The sequence below is a fragment of the Gorilla gorilla genome, chromosome 2 (assembly GCF_029281585.2).
Source record: "Gorilla gorilla gorilla isolate KB3781 chromosome 2, NHGRI_mGorGor1-v2.1_pri, whole genome shotgun sequence".
Lineage (NCBI taxonomy): Eukaryota > Metazoa > Chordata > Mammalia > Primates > Hominidae > Gorilla > Gorilla gorilla.
In genome coordinates, this window is record NC_086017.1 from 199731109 (window position 1) to 199746759 (window position 15651).

The following is a 15651-nucleotide window of genomic DNA, read 5'->3' on the forward strand; positions in this document are numbered from 1 at the left end:
CTTTCCTGAAGCCACACACAGTGCCGGACTAAGAAATGGAATAAATGTCCTCGTACAGTATTTGGTGAAGTCTCCCTTTAGGAGATTAAGCTTTTAATGTTAAAGATTCAGAGTATTTTAGCTTTATCCCTGAGACTTATTATTTGACGTGATGACATCTTTAACTCAAGAGGTCAACAATTGGGATAAAATGCCATGCTGTGGGTGATGGACGCCATAAAAGTAACCTGATAATCGGTCGGGTGCGGTGGCTCACACTTGTAATCCCAGCACTTTGGGAGGCTGAGGCAGGCAGATCACCTGAGGTTGGGAGTTTGAGACCAGCCTGACCAACATAGAGAAACCCTGTCTCTACTAAAAATACAAAATTAGCTGGGTGTGGTGGCACATGCCTGTAATCCCAGCTACTCGGGAAGCTGAGGCAGGAGAATTGCTTGAACCCGGGTTGCAGAGGTTGCGGTAAGCTGAGATCGCACCATTGCACTCTAGCCTGGGCAACAAGAGCAAAACTGCATCTCAGGAAAAAAAAAAAAATTAACCTGATAGTTGAGTTTTAGTTATAAAAGTGCCAAAATGCTAAAAGAATTTACAGTTTCTGACCACTGAAATATTTTGCTCTAGCCTAGGTACAAGAAGAAGCGAGTTTGAGACTAGGAATGAATGAGAGGAAACTTTTGATTCTTACTACATAGGTTCCTTTTAGAATTTTGAATGTGTAGAGCTAGAAATTGAATATTCATTATTCTAGCCCAGACATTTTACAGAGGAGAAAGTCAAAGTTTCAGAGATGAAAGTTGTACCCAGGACCACACAGTTAGGTTGCTGCAAATATTAAGAGAACTTACTTCAGTTAGCTTGGTGCATTTTTATTCTTCTATTTATAGACAAGTAAAATGTGCTGAGACCAGCGCATTTTAAACTCCAAGACTGTCACTTCTTCATTTGTCTTAGGCTTTTAGATTCAATTAAATAAGTAATGCACCTAAAGATTCATCAGCTGGGAATACTGTCTCACCACTGAATGACTTAAGAGAGATAATATTGCATTGCTGAAGACATATTATAAAAATCTGAGAATGAGCATGTGTGAAGCTCTCTGATACTCTTACAAGAAGTGAAGTATAAGTAGTTGTGGATTCCTTCAAATGAAACAAAATTTTTCTGAACGCCTTTTTAGATAGAGTATATGCAACCCAGGAGTATAGATGTGATGTCTCCTGTCCTGTGCTCAGGCAGGTTAGGATTCTGGCAGACCATGGGACACCCCTGAGCCATCACTTTAAAATGCCCCATATTTCAGTAGCTTCTATGTGCTAGGATTTCTGTTTGGGAGTACAAAAAGCAATGAGATTGTTTTTCTTGAGTAACCTGAAGTCTATTGGGAAGAACCCAGTGGTAACCCAAATAACTATGACACAAGGTAGAAAATAGTACCAAGTTAGATAGAGATAAAACCTTTGATACTTAAAGGAAGACAGAAATACCCCTGACTGGGAATTTTAGAGGAATTTTCATGAACAAAGATCAGTAACATCATCCAATATCCATGAAATATTTAACTATAAGGCAGTTTTAGTACTGGGAAAGAAAAACTACATCATACCTACCAGTAAGAATCTCATGATCATCATATTTTAATAAAAGATGAAGAGGTAAGATCGCTTATTCTGTGTTCCAAAGAAATTCCTGGAGGAGAAGGGATCTGAGCTAGACTTTAATAAATAGAGATGATTTGGATACAAGAACAATTTAGAGCATCCTGGTTTGAAAGAACAAAAGGATCTAAGGCAGTAGCCCTGGGAATGTACTTCACAAGTTCAGGATCAATGAGTATCCAGTTTAGCTAAAGAAAACAATTCTAGTGAAAGAAGTAAACAAACGTTTGGTAGGATGAAATGGTTCCATCTTATGGAAAAGCTTAAATATTGATCCAAGAATTTTGAACACCCTAGTGGACTTCAGGAGAACTTTGTGACTCTGAGCAAAGATAAAAATAAATTGATATGGGAAATGATGTTCCTTTCAGATTAGAGAAACTCCTGAATTAATCTCAAATTTGGAGGCCACTTAGTATAACAAAAAAGTATATTTTCAATATTGCTGATATGTAATCTAAGAATGGTTCTCTCTTCCTGTCACTGAAATTCATCTATTATTTATTCCAAGCTTTAAAAAAGTACTAAAATAAAATTGTGTGATTGAGCATTGCAAAAGAGTGGGTTTTTATAATGTGGAAGCCAAAATTTTTTATCAGAAAAGAAAAGAGAAAAAAGAATCTATGCTGAGAGGAGATGGCCAACTACTACATAGATTTATTAACTCAACAAAACGGTGACCAGTTCTTCCAAACCTGGTATTTGTTGGTCGTATCTATTACAAGGTAGCTGTGGCTTGGTGCAGGGTGCAGACAAGAGAGGGAACAGGAAGAAAGAGATTAGTGTAAACTGTGAAATCAGGCAAAGCTAGACTCAAATTTTGTCTCTGTTTTCTAGTAACTATGTGTGACCTTGAATTATTGAAGCTCTCTAAACTTCCACTTTCTTGTTTGCAAAATGGTACGATGGCATCTACATATAGAATTATAGTAAAGAGTAAATTAGAAATACATGTGAATACCTAGCCGCTTCTGGAAAATAGTATGTACTCAGTTACTGGTTATTTTTATTATCGTTGTAATTACTATTTCCAGTGATGTGATGCTTATTACCTTCCAAAGCAAGTACTTTTATATTTGAATAAGTGAAAGCTCTTTCCCATTATTTCTAAACCCTTGTCCTACTTCTCAGTTCTAGAACTTTTTTTTTTTTTTCCTTAATGGAAGGAAAGAAATAAGGAAGGGTTGGAGAGAGAGAGGAAAAGCACCTTTGTTTATATGCTTTCTTTAGATACGTTGAAGACAATACTCACAAATCTCTTCAGTCGTCTCTCCATTTGGATGGCCATCCTCAGTGCTTAAGCAATTCTTCATAAATATGATTTTCAGAAGCATCTGAAGCATCTGTATTCGGGGTCCTGTCCTCATCCCTGTTAAGAAATGTAAGGCTCAAAATCAGATGTTGTTATGTGAGGTGTGGTCTCGTGCATGGAGTACAAGGTCACTTTTCATTAGGAGACAAATGCGCAGTAATACCTACAGTGTGGGAATGTGGATCCCTTCTCTTTAATATCAGTTTTGCCAGTGCCCTCCTTTGTAACCCAGAGTAGCTTCAGATAAACCTACTGAGCCCTTCTTTTCTTGTTTATAGGAAAATATTTTTAAAGGGATAGTGCATTTATAAGAAAATTTTTATATACTTCTTTTACCCTGAGAGGATTGCAAAGTTTGTCATGCCCTGATTGACAAATATCAGTTCAAAAAAAAAAAACAGAAAATAAATTCTTTAAATAATTTATATCAGACAAATGAATCTGAATCTAAGCAAAATTTTCAGGAAAAAAATGTTTATAATCATTAGGTAAAAGTAGAATTCTGACCTTATCTTTATATTTTCTTTATATTTTAAAGCTTTGCCTACATATTTCAAGACTTGGCTTTCAGTTTTCCTAAATCTAAACAGAGAAATAAATGAAATCATGTCTAAGATTTCTTCCGATTTTGACATTGTTGTATGTCCTTACCTGTAAAATGAAGAAGATATTTTTTCCTTTTATCAGGGTTGTTGTTAGGAAGAAATGATATTATGGATATTGTGTGGCAACCTGCTAGGGACAGATACTTTCATAGCTTCATTCATTCACCCTAGGGTACAAGTATCAACGTTTTCTTCTTTTTCCTTCAGGATTTATTCCTTAGTCAGGGAGTGACCAAGGATGGTCAGCCAGAACCTCAGTTGGTCACCTGGAGCATAATATGGTAAACAGAACCATACCCAAAGTTCTGTTTACTGAGGCAGTCCTGGCTACCAGTGAATGATCAGGAACCCTGTAAGCTAGCCCCTGGAAGAACAATGATGCTGATTTTATCTGTAAAATAACTCTTTGCATACAAAGTACTATAAACTCAGTTGGTTCTCCTTGCGAATTTTTGAATGATTGTAGGCAGAGTTTTTGTTATCTGTTTTACTAATGATGCAACTGAGGCCATAGGAGTCAGGTTGCCCATAAAGGCAAGGATGTGCATATAGAGTTACCCAAAGCAAATTGGTATTTTGTGGGGCACAACCTCAAAACCACTGATATCTTGCTACATTTAAGTACAAAAAGCTCCTATATGCCACAGAATTGGAACATTACCAGATCTTAAATGTTCCTTAGAAATCACCTCAACTGATGCCCCACATTTGGCAGAAAGCCAAAAAGTTTCTCAGCTAGGAACAAAACACAAGTTCCCTTTCTATCACATGGTGCTGAAGCTTAGATGCATAAACCGAACAAATCATCAGGAAGCTATAAAAGGAACAAACAGAGTCTCTGGAATCATTGCAACCTCAATACACATCTCATTGCCAGTTCCTGGACATTTGCGTCTAGCTAGGTTGCTTCCCCTGCCTGAGCCTTACTGTGAATATGTGCCAAGCAGAGTGTTGCTGTTAATTGAGCTAGATAACATGCCAGTGTCTGGCCTAGTTCTTGGCCCATAATAGGTATTCAACTAATATTTACTTCTTTTCATCCACTCACCCTTCTTCTTAACAGTTGGAACCCCTGTTTTGAACTGTTCACTTCTACTCTGGATTTCCCTGTGTAAGCTCACTTGCAGAAGAGGGTGGAGGTGAACACACTGCACTTCCCACCATCCAGCCCCGACCTGGGCCCACCCTGTGCAGGACTCTGCTGACTTTGGGATGCCAGCTGTGGTCCTCACACAGGGCTCACTGTATCAGGGGGCCTGGCTTGATCCGGTAAAGAGCATCTGCTGTCGTGCCTGATGGAAAGTGCCTGCTTAATTGGGAGATAGGGCTTCATGAATGGATCTTTCATTAGTTGAAAAAAAAATATTTGCCTGCAAGGACTGTAAACAGAACACTTGATTCACTTGTTCCTTTTCTCCTGCCCTCTCTTGGGTTTTGTTTGACTTAGCGTGTTTATACCTCAGGACACAGCTGGTACTAATGCCTTTCCAAGGTTAAGAAACCTTTCCCTGCCATTCCCTATGGTCCCCTTTGTGTACTTTCAAGAGACAATAAAGGAGGTGTGGATGTGAGACAGAGAGTGCATTCACATTAGTCCTGGCTATTATGGGGACCTCAGAACAAGCATCAGCTCCACCCTGTCTGCATGGATTTAAGAGAGAGCATCTGAGCACCTGAGCTTACCTCAAACACGTTCTTTGAAGAAGAGTCACTGCCGGTCATTTCTGTAATGTATCACAGCTGTCCTGACCTGAGCCTTCTCTGCTCTGTCATGGCTACTTTAGCATATTTTTCTCAAAAAGTGTTCCTCTTTCATAATTAAAGGTGAGGGAAGACTGGATGAAAAAAGCTGTGGGATATAGTCAGCACATAAGGCCTGTGGTCAAAGATGGGTCTTCAGTTACATCGTTGGGTCTTACTAAGCCTCAATGTTTTCATTTGTAAATCTGGAATAATCATTAGACCTTTTTCACTCTGCTTGTTGTGAGGTTCAAACATGAGACTCAATGAGAAAGTACTTTTTGGACAATAGAACACTACATAAATAGGAAAATTTTAATGGAACCTTCCTCATATTCCATTAATATGTTGGTGCTCTGCATTATAATAGTACTTTAGTTGACTTGAGCACATGATGTAGTTGACTTTAGATTAAACTTTCACTAAGTATTACTTAGAAAAAACGAGCCATCATGTGATTCTACAGTCTTTACGGGCTACATAGGGATGGTGAATTCTTTTCACCACTAGCAAAGGCTCCTAAAGGATCATGCCTTACTCCCACTCCATAGATGAAGACCTTAGGCCCCTGGAAATCCATTGAGCTCACAGAGGTTTACATAATGCCAAATCAGGATGGGAAGTTAGATCCTGCTTAGTGCTCATAACTGGCTTATGAGGTTTCCATTTCAGACAATGAATACTCATCGAGGAGGATTGGTGGGGAACCATGAGCTGTTCATGTGTACGCCTGCACTCACGTCGTATCCAGACACCCAGATATCATCTCTGGCCCACTGCAGTAAGATCTCTGTCTTCTGTCCTGTTGGTCTCTCCTTCATTCATTCCTTCATTTGCTCTCTCTAGCCTTCATACTTCTTGAATCACTTTCAGTATGGTACCCTTATTTTAAATAAATAGTACCCTCATTTGGGTATTTGTTTCCAGTGTTCCTGAGGCTGGGGAATTTCTCCAGAGTTTAATGATGACTCTGGTGCTCAAGCACCAAGAAAATTTCCACTTGAGATGGATCTGGCACTGGAGGTTTATTTTTTCCCCTTTCTATTTTATTGTTGGCCAGTTTGGGCCAGCATGTTGCTAGGTTGTATTGGTTTCTTAGCTCTTGTAACCAAGCTAAGATGCACATGTCAAAAAATATTTTTTCTTCCTCTCTAAAAAGGTTTTTCCTCTTTTCTGTAATGCTTCAGGAAGGGAAAAGAGTGTTTGCTTGATTCTAATTCTGGCATATGAAGTGTTTGCTACAAAATGTTTTTATCACTGTGTTATCTTGTCAAAGTGCTATCGTCATTGTCATTTTCAGTTTAATAGCAGGAATGTTCTATTTTCACAAAGGATATTCCATATTTTAAGTAAACTCAACAAAGGAAATTTCAAATGCAAAAAAAAATTGATAGTGAGAAGCTAATTAGTTTTTTTATTTCTCAAAGCCCTACATTTAAAATAGCTTTAAGTTTCCAGTATGTCATGCTCTGACAGTAGCATTTACAGGTAAAGGATGATGCTTAACTAGGATTATGGTTACATTGTAAACACTCAAGCCAAAGAAAAATATATCCTTGGACAAAGGGGTTAGGATGATTTGCCAGAGTGGCCTCCAGGATTTGGATGACAGCTACATCACTGTGATTTAATGCACCTTTAGTTTCAGGAGTTGTATCCAGACTAGTCCTCATCTCAGCCTCACCAAAGGGGACTGGACTTAACCACAATAGAACTCAGAGCTCCTGCAGTGAAACCCAGTCCCTTTCCATGTGGGAAGTGATAACCGCAGGTGAAACTCTGAGCTAGAGAAATACCATCTTGGTAGTCCTGAAGTGATAGCACTTACATTCTTTTGCCAGGCATCCAAAATCCTTTATTCTTCAAATAGTTGTGAAGGTTTTTTTTATTATTATATAAAGCCTTGCAGTGAGTCATAGAAGAAATGCATTGGGGTCTGAGACAGAGAGAGAGAGATGAAACAACTATAATTCCTGAGTCAACTATGATTCCTGTCTTCAAGAGTCTCATGATTAAGAAATGGAGACAAAGCAGAAATAACTAATTCCAACTTCCTAAGCTAAATGTCATAATGAACAAGGAACCAAGGAAGCACATAGAAGGCTTAGGTAAATTCTTCCTGAGGGAATTCCTCTGTTATAGGTAATAATTATTAAGCTTCCACCTTGTCCTGTTTCTATGTCTCTATTATTATTTAATATTTACAGCTAAAGCTATCTATCTATCTATCCATCTGTCTGTCTAGAGTTCCTACCTAATGGTATGTTTCAGATTAGGATAGATTTCTCACTTGAAACATTCTGTCTGATGCTTTGCATCCATCCATCCATTCATTCTACAAACTGTTATGCCCTCTATATGGCAAGCATTTTGCTATATCCTTACTACAGAATTCACTTAGGCACTAATACCTATTTTAATTATGGAGACAAAAACAGCTAAGAAAATGTTATCACTCCATAGATGAGTTAAAGAAAAAAAACAGGGAGAATTTCTTGAAGGTGATGTCAATATTATCATAAACTCAGGCAGTCCATGCTGAAAATGATTTTTTTGTGAGCCAGAATCCCCTGTACTCATCATTTATTCCCTGATTTACTGCGTTTTATTCTGTATCAGATGATGTGCTAGCATAAAGCGGGGACATAACATCTTCTGATATCATGAGACATTGTTTCTAAACCTCTTTTCTTGGTGATGAGACCTATGCTTGTGCCCATCAGAGTCAAGGGTTGTGGACACTTGCTCCGCTGCTTGTTTTTTCTGCTATCTTCTGTCCTTGTTGGTTGCATTCTAATGGACCTATACCAAGTGCTGTCAGAAGATGAAAGACTACAAATCAGATTCCACAAGGATGTTCACAAATATTAAGCATTTGGTCGCAGTTTAAAATTGGTTGGCAGAGCAATAGGGCATTTGATTATTAGGATTTTACATTATCTGAGTGACTTGGAAATAGAAAAAAAGGGACTTGTATTATATGTCCAGAAAAAAAGTCCAGCAAACTATAATCCATAGGCAAAATCCAGTGCACCACTGTGTTTGTAAATAAAGTTTTATTGGAATTCAGTCATGCCCATTTGCTTATGTGTTGTCTATATCTGATTTCTGTCTACTTGGTAGCATTGACTAGTTTTGAGAAACCAAATGACCCACAAACTTTGCAATATTTACCGTCTCTTTATTGAAAAGGCTTGACACTCTATAAAAACGAATTAATCCTGAAGGAGAAGAAAAAAAAATAGTGACCGTAATCATATTTTTAAATTTACACAGCATGCAGTTTTGAAACACTCAGTCAATGATGTAGAACAATTAAAAAGAAAAAATAAAACCTGGGCTAAGATGATAGACAAATTCCCTTTCAACTTCAACCAGTTTGTTCTGAGGATATTGTGTGCTTCAGGAATTTCTGCCATATGCTGGGATATTCGGACATATATAACGCAGTCTGCCTTCCAGGAACCCTTAGTCTGTTAGTGGAGATGGACATAGAAAGCAGCAAATACTCCTTTGTGTAACTCATGCTGTATATGAGATAAGATAATGAGGCAGAGAAGAGTTGGAGAGTAGAGATGGCCTGGCTTTTGGGAATTTGGGGAAGATTTCATAAAACAGTAGAAACTTAAACTATGTTTGAAAACATGAACTCATGATAGATGGGCAAGGGTAGAAACAAACATTTTATTTCTAGAAGCTTCAACTCTATCTTGAAATAGTTTGTTGTGTATATTAGTCCGTTTTCACGCTGATAAAGACATACCTGAGACTGGACAATTTACAAAATAAAGAAGTTTCAATGGACTTACGGTTCCACATGGCTGGGGAGGTCTCACAGTCATGGCAGAAGGTGAAAAGCACATCTCACATGGCAACAGACAAGAGAAGAGAGCGTGTGCAGGAAAACTCCCATTTTCAAAACCATGGGATCTCACGAGACTTATTCACTATCATGAGAACAGCACGGGAAAGGCCTGCCCCCATGATTCAGTTACCTCCCACCAAGTCCTTCCCACAACACGTGGGAATTAAAGATGAGATTTGGATGGAGACACAGCCAAACCTTATCAGTGTGTTTATAATGGCACCACAGTTTCTAAAGTATTATCCATTATCTTTTTGGTCTTTATAACAGAGGTTGGTTGTAATCATTATCTCCATTTTATTAGTATTTCTTAAAAGGCTTCATCAAAGCAGTTAAATTACTTTTTCAGGGTTTCACTGCTTATAAATGGTAAAAGTTACCTGACCCTACCTCTGACTCTAAAGCCACAGGACTGTCCCCTTAAATCAAACTTTCTGGCCTAAGTCTACAGGTATTCCCCAGAATTTCTAGTTGATATGAAATGCAAGAGAAAAGAGTCTTTGAATTTTCCTGCACTGGAGCAACCTGTCTTATTCCAGACATTGCCAAGAAATTGTTTTTGCCACTGACGTTATTGCACATGCTGCCAGTGGAAGTAATAGTGATCTGGACTTCATATGCTTTCACCAAACATGCATATGGCTCTTCTTATTAGACTGTCATAGGGCTCCCTTACTTTCAACTTTCCTTGGAGGTTTCTCTATTTTCTGTCCTCTTTTCCTTTCCTTGTTTCTGATACCAGCCTATAGACCCTCTGTCACCAGTTCGGTTTCTTCATCACATGGTTTTCTCCTTCTCAGGTAGAGTTTTGGCCAGAGGGAGGAGAATCTGTTCAATTAAACAGATTCTGTACAACAGATTCTGTAGAATGCAAAACAGAACCGATTCTGTAAAATGCAAAAAAAAAAAAAAAAAAAACCCTTTTCTCTTGCATTTCAGATCAATTCTAAATTCTGGGGAATATCTGTAGACTTAGGCCAGAAAGTTTGACTTAAGGGGACAGCCCTGTGGCTTTAGAGTCAGAAGTAGGGTCAGGTAAGTTTTACCGTTTATAAGCAGTGAAACCTTGAACAAGTCATTTAACTGCCTTGATGAAGCCTTTAAGAAATAATAATTAAACATCCCCTGGTATTTGAGAAAAGAGGTATCCCAAGTCCCACCATTTACCAGGTCCTATTACTCACAATGCTGGTAACCATAGGTCTCCATCCCTTATGGTCACTCCTCTTACCATGTCCTGTCTAGGAGCTACTTCTACATTTATGTGCTCAGTCTTCTATCCAGAACCCTACCCCCAAATGTCTAAGCTCCTCACACCTCAGTTCTCTGTCTTGGGCCATGGAACCTCTAACACTGGTTTGGAAGTGTGTGTCTTTTTCCTCAGGCAGCTGGAGCAGAGACTGATTCCACTGCCAATTCTTTCCTCAAGAAGAGTGGTCTTGAGACAATAGGTTGAAGCTTTCACAACATGTTCTTTTAGCAAAAAATTGTAAAGCATAGAGGTTGAGATGGGCTCTGGAATCAGACTACAAAGATTCTGATCTTACTGCTTCAGTTATAAGCTCTGGATGTTGAGCACCTCTCCTAATCTCCCTGAGCATCATCTACTGAAAGGGGACATCACAGGACTTCCCTCATTGAGGTGTTGTAAGGATTAAATGAGCACACGTTAAGCTTCTGGCTGTGTAAGTTTTTGTTATTACTTTTCTTTTGTACTTGAACTTGTCATACCATGTTTCTATTTTGGGTTCAGAAAATACGGTTAACATAATTATAGGTGTAATAGAAATTTTGGATTAGCCTGTGAACCTAACACACAATTATAGCACTGTTTTTTTAATGAGAGAATGAATTCCTGAGTTCTAAACAGATGAGTTACAAAGAAACTCTTGGACTGAAGTCATCCATATATAATAGATGGTCCAGTTTGGAGTAGAAGACTGACTGTGAAAGATAATTAAAAGTCTGCAAAAATATTTTTTACTAAATGCACTGTCTTTTTGAGCTTGCATTCATAGGCACGCCTGACGCACCTGCCCCAATGTAACCAATCAACATCATATACAGCCCTCAGTTACTAAGTTTATGAGGTAAATTTATTTTCCTGCTTGGTTTTTGTTTCTTTGCATTTTGATCTTTTTATGTCTTTGTTTATTAAATAAGAAGTTAGAATCTCTGATCAGTAGATTGGCTAGGATCTGCTTATGAGTCTTACATGCAAAACTGACAAATCTTTAATTGGTTGTGCCATCGTATCTGTCCTCAGGCTTGTTAGCTAAAGCTCAGTTAGTGATTTGCCACCACTGCCATTGCTTGGTGGTAGAATGGGGTAAAGGATTAGCATGCCAACATCCCTTGTCCCCTGTGAGCTTAGTCTTAGTGAACAAATTTTCTTGTGTGCTTTCTAAAATGCCCATGACCCTTATTTCATATTTAGGAAATAGAAGTCACAAAGATTTCCTGAGGACCTCATCATTATGTGGAGCTAGGAAAAGTACTGTGGTTTATAGTTCTGTGGTTTACACAAAGGGAAATCCAATTGATTTGCACAAATACACAAAACAAAATATATTTAAGTGTCATGAAGAGAAACGATGTTCTTTAGGAATTAAGAGGAGGTTCAGAAGGAAAATGGTGTTGATTGGATCTGGCCAACTGAGCTTGGACAATCAGTGACCTCAGGGAAAGGAGTGTTAGGAAAGGGACATTCCTGACGGAAGAAATAACATAAGTAGACAGGGAGATAGAACGTTCTGGAAATTGAATCTGTGTTAAAATGCCGTAAAAATGGTGCATCATACGAATTTAGCGACATTTCACTTCAAGATTCTTACATACCTTAGGGTGAAAATCAACAAAGCCCTTAAAATGCAGACGATTAACTCTTTTTCTCTGTGTTGTGTGTGTGTGTGTGTGTGTGTGTGTGTGTGTGTATGCGTACACACATGTACTCCACATATCTCCACAAATCAATGGCAATATCAAATGGAGCAATTTTCCACAATTTTCTCCAAGTAACTGCATGCCTAAGCACTGCACTCAGCAAAATGTTGTAAGTCCATCAATATTTCTCAGTCTTGCTGAGTTTCTGCGTGACCCCCAATAGCTTACCCAGTCTCTTCCTCTATAAGTAATGATCGCAGATTCTACATCTGCAAGTACAAGAATCCTTTCACAAATAAATTCCAGAGGACTCCAACCTGCAGTGTCTTTAGTGAGTCAGAAATTAGGAAGATAGCTTCAATTTGGTTATACCCAGCAGGACGGAAACAATCCTTATCATACTAATACCAATGGAATATTGTAGTCCAGGAGTTTGATGGAGTTCGACCAGCATCCTTTAGAAAGGAAAACTGCATAAATTAAATGATTTATATGGAACAAACATATGTGTAATATGCATGTAAAATAAAATGGCACCAGTTATTAATCAGGTGAATGCATGTATATCATAGAGAAGTCAACTATGACCAGAAGATACAAAATGCACTCTTCTTTAGGCTCATGTTTTGTTTTGCAATACAGGGCAGGATATTCTCTCTTCCTTTAGCCTTAACTGATCTGCTTCCATGTTCTAGTCACTTGAACATTGATATGCATGTAAAATAGGCCCCTGTTCTTCCATTAACTAGAAAATAAAAAAGTGCCCAGAAGAGAAGTTTCCATTTCTAGCAGCACATAGAAAAGTGCCAGAGTTTGATCAGGAAGTGGTATCAGGGTCAAGATGAGGGAAAGGACATCAGAAAAAAAAGTAGAATTATCCTGTTCAAGGAAGACACACAGCATAAGGCGGGTTTTAGAAAAGGATTAAGAGAAAATTGGCAGACAGAATTAGGGAGATTGCTTAATTAGTATCACAATATAACGATGCTGGGTAGAAGATGCATGGAAGAAGCGTGGATTATCTCAATGATTATTTTATTTTGAAGATAGTGTGATTATCACCCCTGGGGATGCTGGAACATTACACTGGGGATTTAGTCACCAACTGAAGCAGATCTCTGGGTTGAATAGATCACCATGAAGGTTGTTTCCAACCTTAAGTTTTCTTAAATTTCAGAAGTTCAGTGAGTTTTTCTCCAAGGATCAAGGAGGATATCTACTAGAAATCTACTATAGAATAGAGAGAATTGGTCTATACACAAGTTTATTTAAATTAAATAATCCTGATACCATTTTGAACTTTTTAGTCAAAACCTACCATATGCAGCTCTTACCAGTGACTTCAGTGCTTCCTTATACAAGGTGCAAGCGGTGCTAATCTCACATTAAAAAAACACTTTGGGCCAGTTGCGGTGGCTCACAACTGTAATCCCAGCACTTTGGGAGGCCAAGGTGGGTGGATTACCTGAGGTCAGGAGTTTGAGACCAGCCTGACCAACACGGTGAAACCCCGTCTCTACTAATAATACAAAAAAATTAGCCAGGCATTGTGGTACATGCCTGTAATCCCAGCTACTCAGCAGACTAAGACAGGAGAATTGCTTGAACCCAGGAGGTGGAGGTTGCAGTGAGCCGAGGTCACGCCATTCCACTCCAGCCTGGGCAACAAGAGCGAAACTCAGTCTCCAAAAGGAAAAAAAAAAAACAAAACACCTTGATTTTAGAAAGAAGGTCTGTGCCCAGGCACTCCCAGGTGCTGCCAGGCCTCAGAGGAAGGGTTCTGAAGACAAACCTGACTGCCTCCTTCCACATGCTATGCCTGCAAATATTGGCTGCCTTCAAGCTCACAGCCTGTGACAGCAAGTTGGTTTCATTTCTTAAAGTTGATCTTCAAAGCCGTGAAGCAATCGCAAACTGTTTGAGATCCCAAATCAAAGAACAGATTGTGTAGACTCAAAAAAAGCAAACAAACAATTACATTTAAAAACAAAGTGTTGGAAAAAACCAGCAACAACCTTTCTGCTCACCTGCCAAGGCCTTGTGGCTAAGCTTCTGTTTTTGCCAAATTGTAGCAAATCACATCAGACAGTGTCCTTCTTGTACTACTGACAGGTGACCCATTTCCTGGTGGTTAAATCTGGAGGGATTTGGGAGTTCTTGCTCTTAACGTGACTTTCCCACTGACTGGATTTGTGATTGTAAGCAAATCGCACTCATTTCCTCCATTTGAAATGCAGGTTCTATGAAGCCTCCTGGCTTGAAGGAATAATAGTGAGTAATACCTAACATCGGCATTGCACAGCATGCCGCTGAGGGCTGCCCAATAGCTCTGTGAAAGAGATGAGGAAACAGGATTAGAGAAGGGACCAGCTCACAATCACAGGACTAGTAAATTATGAAGTGAGAATTCAAGCTTTCCAATATCCCTTGTTCTTCCTACTACATGATACCACTTCTAGCTAACCACTCATTCAGTAGCTCTTGAAAAGGATATTCTGTTACCTCCTTTGAAGATTATATTTGATCCCTACTTTCTCACAGGGCTTTCCAAATAGAGTCCACATTGGCCCATTTCCATGGAACATTTTGCTGGTCTTTAGGTATTTTATTAATTGCTGAATTGTTTAGGGGTTTTAAGTTGTCTAAGGAGACTATATCTGAATTCAATTATTTTTTTCCTCTTTCCCCTGGAGCATGCACATTCTTTGTAATACTGGAGTGATGTATAAGTTTTCAAGAGCTGTCAAGGTATATATATATATATCCAAAAGCAGATAGTATAGTACATTTACTACAGTTGTTTCACTTTGATATGGATAAAAAATGTATAAAAAAGGCAAAGAATTCTGTGAGTGTCATTACAACTTTAATTTCACAATTTTTGCCCTTATGTTATTTGCTATACTTGGCTTTCCTCGACATTATAAATCATTGATCACAGGCTGGTATAAATTTAGCATTACCAGTGGATTCTGCATATTTGATATGCTCTTTTTATTTTGGTTTTGTCAGTTTGCTACTCATGAGTTTATCTTTGAATAGATTCCCATGGCTATGGGATTAGGTCTGTATTCCAGAGCCTGATATCTATGGGCCTTTTTTTCTTAGCCTTTCTAGTCTTTTTACCCCATATTTCTTCATGATATCCATAGTTTGTCCAACCTAAACAAAGAGCTAGTCCCCAAGCACACTAACCCATTACATTCATCCCTCTGCTTTTAATACAATTGTTTCTCTATAGAGAATACCTTTAAAAAATATATAAGTTGGCTAAGCTCAAAAACACCACTTCTATGATAATACTCTTACAGGTTCTTCCATTTGTAAATATGCATGCTCATAGTACTCTTACAGCATTGGTCGTCTCTTATAACATTATGAGAGTAGGTACTGTAAACTGAAAAGTGACACATAAAAATACATAATGGTGCAGCTCAGATATGTGTTATCTTAATATTCCTATTAACCTTAGAACTTGGTGACTGTGTTGGGATTACTTGACATATTTGTTTATCAATCAACACAGTGACAGTGACGACGAATGAGTAACCAGTGTTTTGTTTTTGAAACATTTGAAGAAGTGTTCCATAT

The 15651-nt window shown here is 38.4% G+C and overlaps 1 protein-coding gene and 1 long non-coding RNA gene across 15 annotated transcripts in view; one reads left to right on the top strand and one right to left on the bottom strand.

Moving 5' to 3' along the window:
• The window catches only part of LOC129532300 (uncharacterized), a 34478-nt gene extending 25949 nt beyond the window's left edge, over positions 1-8529 (bottom strand). The window contains exons 1-2 of the long non-coding RNA XR_008677984.2: positions 3619-8529; positions 2908-3024 (exon numbers count right to left, since the gene is read on the bottom strand). This is a non-coding gene — a long non-coding RNA (uncharacterized lncRNA). The remainder of the gene's footprint in view (positions 1-2907; positions 3025-3618) is intronic.
• The window catches only part of LPP (LIM domain containing preferred translocation partner in lipoma), a 741548-nt gene that overhangs the window by 494110 nt on the left and 231787 nt on the right, over positions 1-15651 (top strand). The window lies entirely within an intron of this gene.